This window comes from Corvus cornix, chromosome 1, assembly GCF_000738735.6.
Source record: "Corvus cornix cornix isolate S_Up_H32 chromosome 1, ASM73873v5, whole genome shotgun sequence".
Lineage (NCBI taxonomy): Eukaryota > Metazoa > Chordata > Aves > Passeriformes > Corvidae > Corvus > Corvus cornix.
This window is the reverse complement of record NC_046332.1, coordinates 110497687-110510082: the sequence shown is the minus strand read 5'-3', so window position 1 is coordinate 110510082 and position 12396 is coordinate 110497687.

The window sequence follows — 12396 nt, the reverse complement described above, 5'->3', positions numbered from 1 at the left end:
CAGAGAGGTTCCTCTCAACCCTTGTGGTCACATTTTAACACCATTGTAACATTTTGTAACATTGCAACACAAAAATTAAGATTTTTAACTCCAGGTCTTATCAGAGGGCTTGCTATTTCTAGCCATCTGCCAGGGTTGTCTGCCCTGACAGGTGGGGGTGAAGACACTTTCCCTCATGGCTTCAGCTTCCAACTGTGTTCTTTATGTCCAAAGGGTTGTACTTGAGGCAGAACAGCTAAAGGAAGACCCTGTTTGTTCACTTCTGGTTTTAGTCACAGCCTGGTAAGTATTTTCTGGTGAGTCTACCTCATGTGCCTCATGGAGTTGGTAAGGAGTAAAAATTCCTCCTGGCACTCCGACCCACTGAAATGCCACTTGACAGAAACTACTCCACCAGTTTGGATTCCATCCCTCAGTGCCCAAACCTATGGAAATGAATGTAGCCATTTGTCTTGTCACTTCCCTTCTTCTCCAGGGGTTCTGTCACACAAGCAAATTACAATTACAGTGAAAGGGAACCAAACCTAGCAGGCTCTTGGACTTCCCACAGGTCCCTCCCTGCTCTTCACCTGCTGTCCACCTCTGGCCATCCACTTCTGTGGGCCCTGCTCTGCCTACCTCATGGACTTTCTTTTGAGATTTTATTTTTCTTGCCTGTGATTGAACGTCCTTTCATGCACATAAGATTTAATTTGTGTACGTAACAGTGACGTCGGCCTCACGTTCTCTATGCAACAGAAGCAATTTGCTCATGTTGACTTACTTTTTAGATCTCCTTACATAAGATGTGAGCTCTTGCTCATTTCTATTGAAACACACAACGACTACTACAGCTCAGAGCTGTGACCCAGTCCAGAGGAAGACGTCTTGAAGCTCTGACAAAAGTGCAAGGGAAGTCCCCCTCTCACCCCTGAGCTGTGGTTTACAAACCAGGTGGTAACTTTCATGTATGGATGGCCTTTTTTAACCACACTAAGACACTTATTTGCAGAGGACCTGGCCTGATGATAGAGGCTCCATATTTGCAAACAAACAAACCTGTCAAGATAAAAACGAAGTTCTGCTTTAAAATGTGTTTCGCTGGAAACAATACCGAACCCAAGTCCAGCCATTATATTCAAAAGACAAGCAAACTCTCTCCCCAAGTCCCATATCTTGGAAAGCCCATTATGTCAGCAACAGAGACTATCAGGGACCAAGCTCTTTGCCAGAGCTGTCCTCTTAGAGCTAAGTCACATGGTGTCTGCATCAGGCTGTTTTGTAGGTGGGGGAATACCACTGTTCGGTACTGGCAAAGGCTTCTACGTGGAATGCAGATGTAGCAGCAAAGCTGGCTGGATAAAACTACAAAACCAGCCCTGCCAATGAGCAAAGCAAGTGGCTTCAACAGCCCTCAAGCTAACTGTGCCTGGTTAGCTTGATGTGAGTGTGCCTGCATGAGGCAGGATCATAACTGGCATGGCTGTGGTGGCAGACACACCTGGTACACAGCCACCTACATTACCAGAGCTCTCCTGTGTTATATTCTTCCTTGCCACGGTGTGTACAAATACCTACCCATAAAGTAAGATAAAATAACAAACTCTGTGGTGACTCCTGCACACCTGATGTGAGAAGAGAAAATGGGATTTTGCTGCATTAAAAAAAAAAAAGGACAAGATGCTAACTCATCGATATTTTTATTATGCTAGTTAACCTACCTCAAACAGGTACACAACAAGGCCAAGCAATTGTGGAGTGTGTTTGAGCTGAGAAAGAAAAAGGGGAAAAAAAAGAAAAAGTTCTCTAAAGGAAAGTTCAGATACATTTCAAAGCGCTACAGCTCTAAAAACACCAAAGGAGTTTTATCAAACTTCCCAGCAAAACTTTCCTCTGAGAGGAAATAGGGCAAGTGAGATTTCAAAGGGAGACATCTGAGATGATGACTGAAAAAACCTCCAACCCTGAGCCTCCTGAATGTGCATTTGTCCTGAGCTGTACGTAGCATGGCTACTGTCAGGCTGTAATTAAGACAAGAATATGCACTAAGCTCATTGACTAAAGTTCTGGATTAATCTTGGCTATAGTTGAGACCTTAGAGTCACCTGAAGGAGATGAGTTATCACAAAGCACTGATTCACCAACCCTTAAAAAGAGTGCAGCCTCTTAAAAAAATTTTATTATTTAATTTATCTTCTAATTAACAGCAGGTAGTGAATAGGAAAGTGTTTATCCTCCCCCCACCTCAGCTCACTACCCTGCTGTGTTATGACAGATGGAATGTTAATTAACGTGACCTGGCATAGAATATTTAATTCAAGACAGAGTATCATGGAAACATCTGACTGCCTCAGGGCTGGTCACCTACCAGGTACACCCTGGAAAACCCTTCTGTGCACTGTCCCACGGGCACCCATGGCTTTTAGCTGAGCTAATCCAAAAAAAGGTGAAAGGCTGTGCCCACGTTGGGTTCCTGAGGGCTTTGGAGGGGCTGGAACTGTACGCTGAGAGGAAGGGGTTCCTCAGGAAGGAGAGGTTTGTGAGGCTGCCTCAGGACAATCAATCCCTGAGTGACCTTTCCATTCAACAGCCAGGCACCTCTGCAGTGGGAATGCTGTGTCCCTGCCCCATGACCGGCGTGCCAGGCCTCCTCTCCCTCCTTGCAAGCGCAGCACTCCTCCTCCTTCACCAGGTGTTTCACTAACCCCGCTCACTCCCCAGTGTGCCCAGTACACCCAGCGTGCCCAGCCACAGCCAGCCTGGAGCCAGAGGTCAGGACTCCAGCTGGCCTCACCAGCTGCCAGGGGACATGACCCCGAGCACTGCCCTGCCCATGCAGAGCGTCCCTCCCAGACAGGCTGTCCCCCAGCACATGCCTGAGGTCTCCTCCGACAGAAGCTGCAGGGAGTATTTAAAGAGAAACCACATGGAGCACGACTTTACAAATCCTCAGACTAAAGCCAACACATCCAAGTGGTTGCAGAGTAAAGCAACAAACAAACAAACAAACAGTCAGTGGAGGCTTTTTAAAGGTCTGTGTTGCTATAGAAGGACTTGAGAGGGGATATGACTGAAAACTTGACATGAAGAAAAGCACCTGACTCCACTATTCTCAGTCAGTTGGCTCCAGCCCAGTGAAGGCAAGGAGGAGGCAAGTGCTGAATTACAGGTTATCATGTTATTTTTGTAGTAATTGGTATGAGGTTATAAACATGAGTAATAGAAGAAACTTGTTGCACTTTGGGCACCAGGACAGCAGCTGCTTGGAGACTGAGGGGTGCTGAGCCCCTCTGTGTCCTCAACATTCAGTGGGAGCTGTGTGCACACAACACCCTGGAAGTCACACTGCTTTTACACCAGTGTCAAAATGTGAGTGCCTCAAAGTGAGATGCTGAGTCTGAGCAACTCGGCTGTGATTTTCAAATTGAGGGTGTTCCTTTAAAACAGTGCTGTTCCCTTGCAAATACAGGAAGGTCCTGATATGGCGAAGAATCCTTGCCAAGCTGCCCCCAGCCCTGTAAGTGAAAGATTGAACTTTCTGTTATCTTTGAAAATACTAATTTAACAGATGAGTTACCAGATGCTATCTCTTCAGAGATTTGGGACAGTGATTTCTAATAACTTTAACAAATATAAGCAGTATCATGCACGCACGCACATGCGAACACATCTTGAAATGTAGGAATCAAAAAGCTTCTCTAGCTGCAAAAAACTACATATTGTTATTGCCAGGAGCAGCCTTCCTGACCATGGATATCTAAAAGACAGAGTGGGCTTTGGGTACTATTTAGTTCCAAAGGGGCTATAAAAGGCAGATGGTCTCATTAGAAACAATTTATGCATACATATTTCTAGGAGTTGTACACTGCCAGAATAGGTTTAGCTCTTTCACCATACCGAGGAAAATATCACCACTTGCAAATGTTTCCAGTTTGCAAAATAATGACCTATCCAAAGTAGCTAAGCAACTAATTACTCAAATACTAGAAGGTTATATGCCAATATTATCACATTGTTGGTCTCCTGGGCAAACAACTTCACATTCCTCAAACTGCCATACAGTGTCATTAGATTGTGCAGGAAAGTCCTTTCTGAATAGTACAGCAACAGCAGCCCCAATGCCCCTGTGCTTATGCCATCATTTCAACTATTATTTCCAATCTCCAAGTCAAATCACTTATTAATTAGAGAGGCAACTCTAGCAAACCCAATTACCTGCAGGCAGTTTCTTCCCAGATGTGAAGCCCTTCTTGGAGATGGACCCTGATGACAGTTGTTGGGGAGTGTTTGTGATTTTTCTCTCCAACATATCAATTTTACACTCAGCTCCGGCAATACTTCTCCTGGCCCCTGCCTGTGACACGTCTGCTGGATGCATTCCCCCCTCAAGCTCCAGATCCTGGAGAGCTCAACCCATACGGCCTCAGGATGTGTAGAGACAGCCATGCACAGGCATGTGTGCTTCTAAGGCCTGTACTCAATGTCTTTGAATGTTTCTTGGGGGTAGAGCAGGGCAGAGCACAAAGAAAGCAATGATGAATGGTGCAGAGAAGTGGGGTTGGCTCAGGAAATTGCAAAAGACAGCAGTTCGAAGACTAGGTTTCTGGATTCACTTAAAACAAATAAATACTTTTGATGATGGATTTTTCACCAAAAAGGCAGAGAGAAGATCTGTTTTGGAAGGGGGAGGGGAGACAGTCCATGTATACAAGTGTTGGAAGATTGGATGTGGTGCTTATAGCCCAGCCTGTGGTGTGTCTCATGTCACATGTAGGGTGGCAAATATTGGGTCTGTCCTTCGGAATAGCTGAGGAACTAATAAATGCTTGGGACTGTATAAAAGGAGTTGCAGATGGGATATGAGGGAGCAGAATGGGGATTAGGAGGATCTACCTGTTTTCTTAGATACCCTTCTCCTCATGTTGTGTTTTCAGGATGGCTGAGTTCCAGTTCAGACACTCCCTTGGGAGACAGTCACTGGCACTAATTATGCCCATACAAAACAGAAGTGTGCTTGAGACATGAAACTATAGAAAAATCTATGTCAGCATGAGCAGTCGCAAATCATGGTCTAGTTCCCTGAAAATAGCCTTGCCTTTGCCAGGCACTTGTGTGGAACCCATCCCCGCAGCATCCCACAGCCTCAGTTTGTAGAGTAGCTCTGCACCACCCCAAAACTGTAACAAAACATTTTGCCATCACTTTCTCTTCCAAACTCATTCCCAGTCACCTTCTGCTTACCCTGCTGCTGTGGGCCAGCAGATTCCCTTGTAAAGAAGCTGGGATTAGCTGGCTGAGGCCATGTGCCTTCATTCTTCTCACCTTGCCCTGAGAGACAGGGTGACGCTATTTTGCAGTCTGTGAAGTCAAGCACAGAGGCTAGTGGCCATATTTGAGGATATTTACGCCTCAGTGTCACATGGAAAATCTGCAGCAAGCAGAGACTCAAATCCATATCTCCTAAATCCAAGGTTAGTAGATTAATCATTTCCTTTCAGCCATCTGTCTAACAGCAAACTATTGCTGAATTTGTATTGGATTTCTCCAAGAGGAATTAACCACTGACACACTTCTACCTTACAGGTGATACAAAACCACGAAAAATAAGGGAAAAAAAAGAAGAGAGTAATTACATCATAAATATGTATAGCTTAAACCCTTGGCTTAACCTGAGCTCTCCAGGACTGATCCTCAGTTTGCTGCAAGTTATATTTGCTAATAGAAAACAAAACCTATGGCACCATTGAAAATAAGTAATTAACTTAGAAAAAAGTTACTTTCACCAAACAATAAAGGAAAATACAGGAAAAAAGGGATGTAAGTTGGAGCTCAATCTCCTATGTGTTAATGAATCAGCCCACCAGATTTCTGTGAGCTGTACAGCACCACTGAACGGGGCAGCATGGAGCACCCAGTGTATCTTTATGTCCTGGTTCATGCTCCCACCCATGTGAGGTGATCCCCATAGCAACCTGCTGCCACGGCAATACAGAGCCTTGAAAGGTCAGCCGGGAAAACAACAACAGTGTTTCACAAAATCTCTAAAACAAATACTATTTTATTTCAGTGACATGGAAATTAAACATACTCTAAATTCTACCAGACCGAGGATGTTCAGGCCTGCTTTCAAAGCGTGGCAGGGAAAGCTCCCCAGCCTTTCTGTACTGTAGGGAATCCACCTGACAGATACAACCCACAAGTGAAATTTCTGATAAAAGAAGAAATGGGCAGAGCATAACTGAGTCCTTCTTGCTGCAGTCTATCTTTTACAGCCCATCAGACCTGGTAATACAATCATGCAGAAGACCTTCACCTACAGTTCTGCAAAGCAGATGCTACTTATCCACAGGAAGGCCAGCAAAAATGCAACCTGCAACCATACCAATCCTTCCTCACACTGAGCACATGAAGGGAGAGAAAAAGTCCTTACTTAAAATTGGGAAACCATCTAAGTAGCGTTTATTCCAACAGCTATAAACCAGTGCCATTTACAGAAAGTTCATACCTCTTTTATCAATTGTGCCAAGGGGCCTTTTTGGCTATTAATGGACCATCAGTCACCTCAACTCAGATATCTGAATGATTGGGAGGAGCAGGTGTGGGCACTGGCAGGTGGGGAACACAAACTTCCAACATTTCATTCACAGAAGAAACCTCTCCTGGCATCTTTGACCCACGTTCAACCATTTGTATTCCCACAGAACTGCCCTCTCCTTCAGAACTGTCCTCTGCTGCTGTGACTGGTTGGGGTAGGGAAAGCCAGGAATGAAGAGCTATGGGAAGACCAGCACAGCATCTCTTGGTGTCTCCTACCCCAGGCAGCAAACCAGATGTAAGCACCTAAGGGGAGAGTTTCTGAAAGCCAGTGTGTTTAGCTCTGGGAAAGTGAATGCTCTGGAGGGAGAGATCATGGCTCCTGATGCCCTAGAGATGGGAAGATTCACACACCTATCTATTTTACACTGGAGGGTTATCTCCAGAAAGGTGTCCTTTCCTTACTCTTTCTGCTCCTGTCAGATCTGTCTCTGTTAAATCAACATTACTGACTTAGGACATGAGATAAAGCCAGAGGCAGGGGCAGCCAAATCAGGTTAGGACAATGCAAAATTAGGACTCATCCAGAAAAAAAAAAAAGAAGACGAAGAAAAAGAAAGGAAACTCTGTGCATTGCATTGCTTTGAGCTTGAGCACAGGGTATTCCAGGTGAGGATTCTTTGCCTTTTTTTCAGCCTTTGTATTCTACCTGGGTGTGCAGGGGCTGTGAAAGCTCCAAACCCGGAATCTGAGCACTCCCCTGGTTAGGCCATTATAGCAGGACATTGTAGCCCAAGTTGCTCTTCTTTTCTTCTCCTCCATCCCCAGGCCCACGAGTAGTCTGGGACTGAGGAGTTTCTGCAAGGTGCCTGGGGATGAAAACCCCATTTATATTGGAGGAACTGACTTTTATCAGAGGGCTGCACAGTTCCTTACTGTGGCCTGGTATCAGAAGGACACATATCCCTCTTTGTCCCCCCCTTCACTTCAACTGTGTGCCCTTTACTGCCATTCCCAAAGTCAGAGAAGAGAATTTTGGCCCAAGCCTTTACAGAAGATAAAGTCTAAATGTCAGGTGTCTCCCTAGGCAAGCAGCAAACATTCTTTTCACCACAGAGCACTAGAGGATGAAAAATTAAATCCAAAAGAAAGCATGAACCATCCATATATCACTCCCTAGGTTTCGCAGTACTTACCTCTTACCAGTGCAACAAACATCCTGTGTTCAACCTGAGGAACAGTCAAAACACTAAAACATTTAAAATGCCGTAAACCAGGTCAAGGGAAGCAACCTTGATCACAGCAGGTTACTTTTAAGGAAGTGACCCAACCTTGTGACAATGGAAAAGGCATAAAATGGGGTGAAATCTCACCAAAGGCACTACCTATGTCCAGAAACTGGTGATGGAAGCCAGGGAAAACCAAGGCAGAGCTGATTATGTCACCAGTATGACAGAGAGAAAAAACCTGATGTTTGTTTTTTTTTTCCTGGTGTCCAAAGTGCAGGAAGGCATAAAGCAGCCCACTGCAGTGTTAAACACGAGAAGAGATTTTGAAAGTAAAATCATGGGGTATGGCAGAGGGAGACAACAGAACAGCTCTGCCTAATGCCATCATCTCTATTATTTACAGGTTGTTGTGTCTTCTCACTTAGGATATATTCTGTTTGGTGCAAGGGTCAGTCCATGATCTATTTTCATACAACATCAGACACAGCAGCACAAAAATAGAAATAAATATTACAATTAAAAAAAATAATCTGTTTAATATAAGTGGACAAATGAATAAGCTGAATAAAGCCCTAAGCAGTCCCAGTCCTCATTCCCAGCAGAATCCATCTACCTCTAATGATGAACTAAGGGATCTGTTCCTTGGTTTGGCAACCACAATGTAACTTGCCTTGCCAGCAGACCACTGTTACTTGGATAACATGAAAATCCATATGGCATGTGTGGATATATTTGTGTTGCTCGAATTGCACTGAGAGTTTGGGAAGCTGCTCCTGTGGAAGCATAGGGGTTATATTTGGGATGCTTGTAGAAGCATGTCTGTAAAGTGTGCAGGTATAGAGCGAGGTGGGGAGTGCTTGGGAGAGATGCAGCACAGCCCTGGAGCCAGCACTTGTGTGTTTGCACATGCAGAGCCAGACCGGTGCAGAGATATTTGTGATTCAGAACATTTGCTTCTGCCATAGGGTTTGTCCATTATAGCAGTGTTGGAGAACTGCCTGGATGATAAATGTCAGTGGGGCACAGGCAAGTGGTGAGTACAGATGAAGACCTTGTGACTTTGTGGGTAATGGAGCTGGCGTCTGACTGAGGTGGATGCAGTTGCAACTGTGGTAACAGCATTTCCTAAAAGGCAGCACACTGGCTCGTGCCTGAGCTTTAAGGTCTCCCTCCACTGATGGTCTGATCACACCGCCTTGCTGCCTTTCCACTCGGTCTCCAGCCTGTAAAAGATCAATGATTTGTACCTCTGTAGTTCTGGATCTACAGGTGTGAGCACGCTTCAGGTGTCAGTGGTTGCATTCAGGAGCGAAGGGGTCTGTCTGTGCAGGGTGTGGAGAAGTCTGGTATGCACAGGAGGCCAAAAGAGAGGGAGCAGAGGGAAGCCTCTGCATGGTGTGAGGGGCTGTCTCTGGCAGCGTGTAGCTGAAGGGCATGTCTTGTCTGTATTCTGGCAAGGCTTGCAGAGGCTGGCCCTCATGTGAAGGGTTGTCTGAGCCCTCTGTGCAAAGGAAGGAGGGCAGATGGGAGGTTGCCGAGGGGCTGTGGATGAGGGGAAAATTGTGTTTGGCTGCTGGGCCATATGGGCAGGTGGGTTGTGCCTGACTGTGTGTGTGGGTGTCAGCAGCAGGGCAGGCACTTGGGAAGTGCTGACTCTGGACGTGATGGTGGGGGCTGGCTGGAGAGGGGCTGTGCAGAAGTAGGGGCTGTGGGGAGCAGAAGGTCGTGGGGGACTGTGTGACCCTCAGAGGAGCAGCACTGCCAGGGTGAGCAGTGCCACAGGCACGGAACTGGGGCCAGGGCAGTGTGGGCAGGGCGTGGGCAGCCTGGGCAGGGTGGGCAGCGGGGCAGTCTGGGCAGGGTGGGCAGTGGGGCAGCGTGGCACAGGCAGGCCAGGCAGGGTGTGGGCAGCAGAGGCAGGGTGCAGGCAGGTCCGACGGCCGTGCTCAGGCAGCAGAGGTGGCAGCAGGACGCCGGGCAGCGAGCCTGCCGCCCGCCCTGGCTCTGCAGCCACCCGGAGCTGCGTGGGCAGGGTCGGGCCGCCCGCAGGGACCCTGCCCTGCCCCGGGAGCTGCTGTGCGGCTCAGCCCTGTTTGGAGAGGCGCCCTGCCAAGGAAGGGTGGCCGTGCTGTGTGCCACGCATCACTGTAATACTTGGCAGTGCTCTAATTGCCACCTCTGGAGGCTGTGTCCCATCTCTGGCAGGAGTGTAGGGGACTTGGCAAGCCAAGGAGAGTAACTCGCTGTCACGCAGCTTAGCAATACAGCCCTCACCTCTTTCATGTTGTGTGCATTAATCCTCATAGGCATTCCCATCGAGAGCTGTTCCCCTCTCATAAAGGGGAACTGGGAGCTTGAAAAGATTGAATGATCTGTTCAAACTATTGGGCAGAGCTGAGAAAGGAACCTAAATCTTCGAGGGCCTCCTGCTGTGCTTTAACCACAAAAGGAATCCATCCTTTCCTGGTATGCTTGTGCAATGCATTGTTTTAAAATGATGTCCTTATGAGGTTGTACAGATGTTGCTGGGGGTTGCATTAGACCTCTAGAGCAATCTCTGATGGGGAAGATGTGGAGAAAAGACAGAATGCAACTTGGGTCTCCAAGTCTCAATGTGTTTGCAGGAGCATGCAGTGGAATCATTTAAATGCTCCAAATGCTAGACTAATTTCCTCTAGGAGTAAACTAAGGCATAGAGAAGCCCAGATTGGCTTTAAATCATATCTCTAAATCTGTGCCAGAAATTGAAGCAAAGCCTACTGATGCTGATGTTCAGCTGATATCAGAAGCCCACCTCCTTCCCCAAGTAGTTTAGTCTCAGGAAAGAGCCAAAGTCCCTTTATTTGCCACACAGGAACATCCCCACTGCTACACACTGTCCCTCACCATCCACAAGCCCTCTAGAAGGTTCCACTTGGAAAGTGGTGTCAGTAGAAAGATACTTTGACTGGTTTTTATGTCTTTCTCTACTGACTTTCCCTCTTTAAATGGATATTAACTCACCATGAACAAAATTTTATGTTCCCATCCACCAAAAGGAAGAGAAAGGAGGGATGGAGAAAACTAGAGAAAAATGAATGCCTATATAATAAAACAAATAGAAAAAGGGACTGGGTGGGGGTGAAGACATCCATCCTATAAGAATAAGAAGTTAGCTCCATGGGGGTGCCAAGCAGATGACTTGGATCAGCACTGCCATTCTCTGAAATAGTTGAAGGGTCTTTAATGTGCCCAGTGGTGCAGTCGTTGTGAGCTGCTGGAGATAGGAGTAGCAAGAGACTAGATGGGGACTTCCATCAAGATTTCTTCTGCCGGTGTTGTGGACAGCCTCCATTTGACTTTGAGTAGGACAGGGATGAGATCCTGCAACTGTTTACACTTGAGGTGTGAATATTCCTCCTCTCTCCTTAGGAGTGCTCCTTATTCCCCTGAGGAGCACTGACTTTCCCTAGAAACTTGTTCAGCTCTGGTGAAAAAGGATGATCCTGAACTTGTCCTTGTCGTGATCAGCCTTTCCATCCATCTGTGAACCTCAGTCCAGTTCCCAGCAGGACAATTCCCTTGGGCTGCTGGAGCTTGGCTTTCTCAAAGCAGCAGCTCTTGCAGACTGGTGGCTCTGTGGCCATGATAAACTGCAGCCCAGCCAGGAAGAACAAACTGAACCTGAAGCCTTCCTTGCTGCTCTGCCTTCCTTGACCCCACACAGTGAGCCATGCTTCCCACTGCCCCTGCCTGCGTAGGGAATCTGAGACCAGGGGCTGGCTTGAAAGGGCCCTTGGCCTGAACTGCTCCAAGAGCCATTTATGTTCTTACATGCAATGCTAAAGCAGTGGCACCAGGTTTGTAAAGACTCTTTCTACGGTTGACATCTTTGACCTGTAGTTCCCAAGGCAGAGAAAGTGGTTATAGCCTTTCTCTTGCTGTTTCCATCCATTCTGGTAGAATTATTTCTATGTAATGGTACTGGAGCCCTATGGAGACCCTCCTGCTCAGATGGTGTTTGTGACTTCTGTCAGACAACACCCAGACAAGAGAATGGAAAGACAAGAGATCAAAACATGATTTGGTGTGTTAAGTTTTGTGGAAAAGTGGGAAGACCAGCTCCAAACCCTATGTTATTTGCAGTCTGTTTTGGTTTTGACTTCAAGGCCTGTTTGAAATCCTCCCGCAGAAAGATGCATCTTTCAAGGAACTCCAGTGTCTGAATAAGCTGAAAAAAAATGGTATTCCCCATTCCACATTCCATGCTCTATCAGTAAAGTCTGTGGGTACAGAACAGTAACCAGAGAAGTTTTTCTTTGCGGTAGAGGATGCACAAAGCACACAAGATCAGAAAGCTCTCTTAATGTTGAATTCGAAGTCTGCCTCTGTGGTAAATTAAAAGAGAACTGCCACCCAAAGAAAAGCAGATAAAGAAGCCCACATTTGTCTAGTGTGTTGGTCTTTACAACTCAAGAGTTCAACACTAATGAGTTATGGGTTGGCCCATGAAAACATAATGTGTAAATTAGGAATTTAATGATGTGTAAGATTAAAAGCTGTGCGGGGTTGCATTTATTTAAGGCTGCCATCTTGTGTTCAAAGAGGAATTACTTTATCAGACAATGTCCCTTTCACTAGGTTTAAATTGATTCCGTTATGCATGTTATGGGGG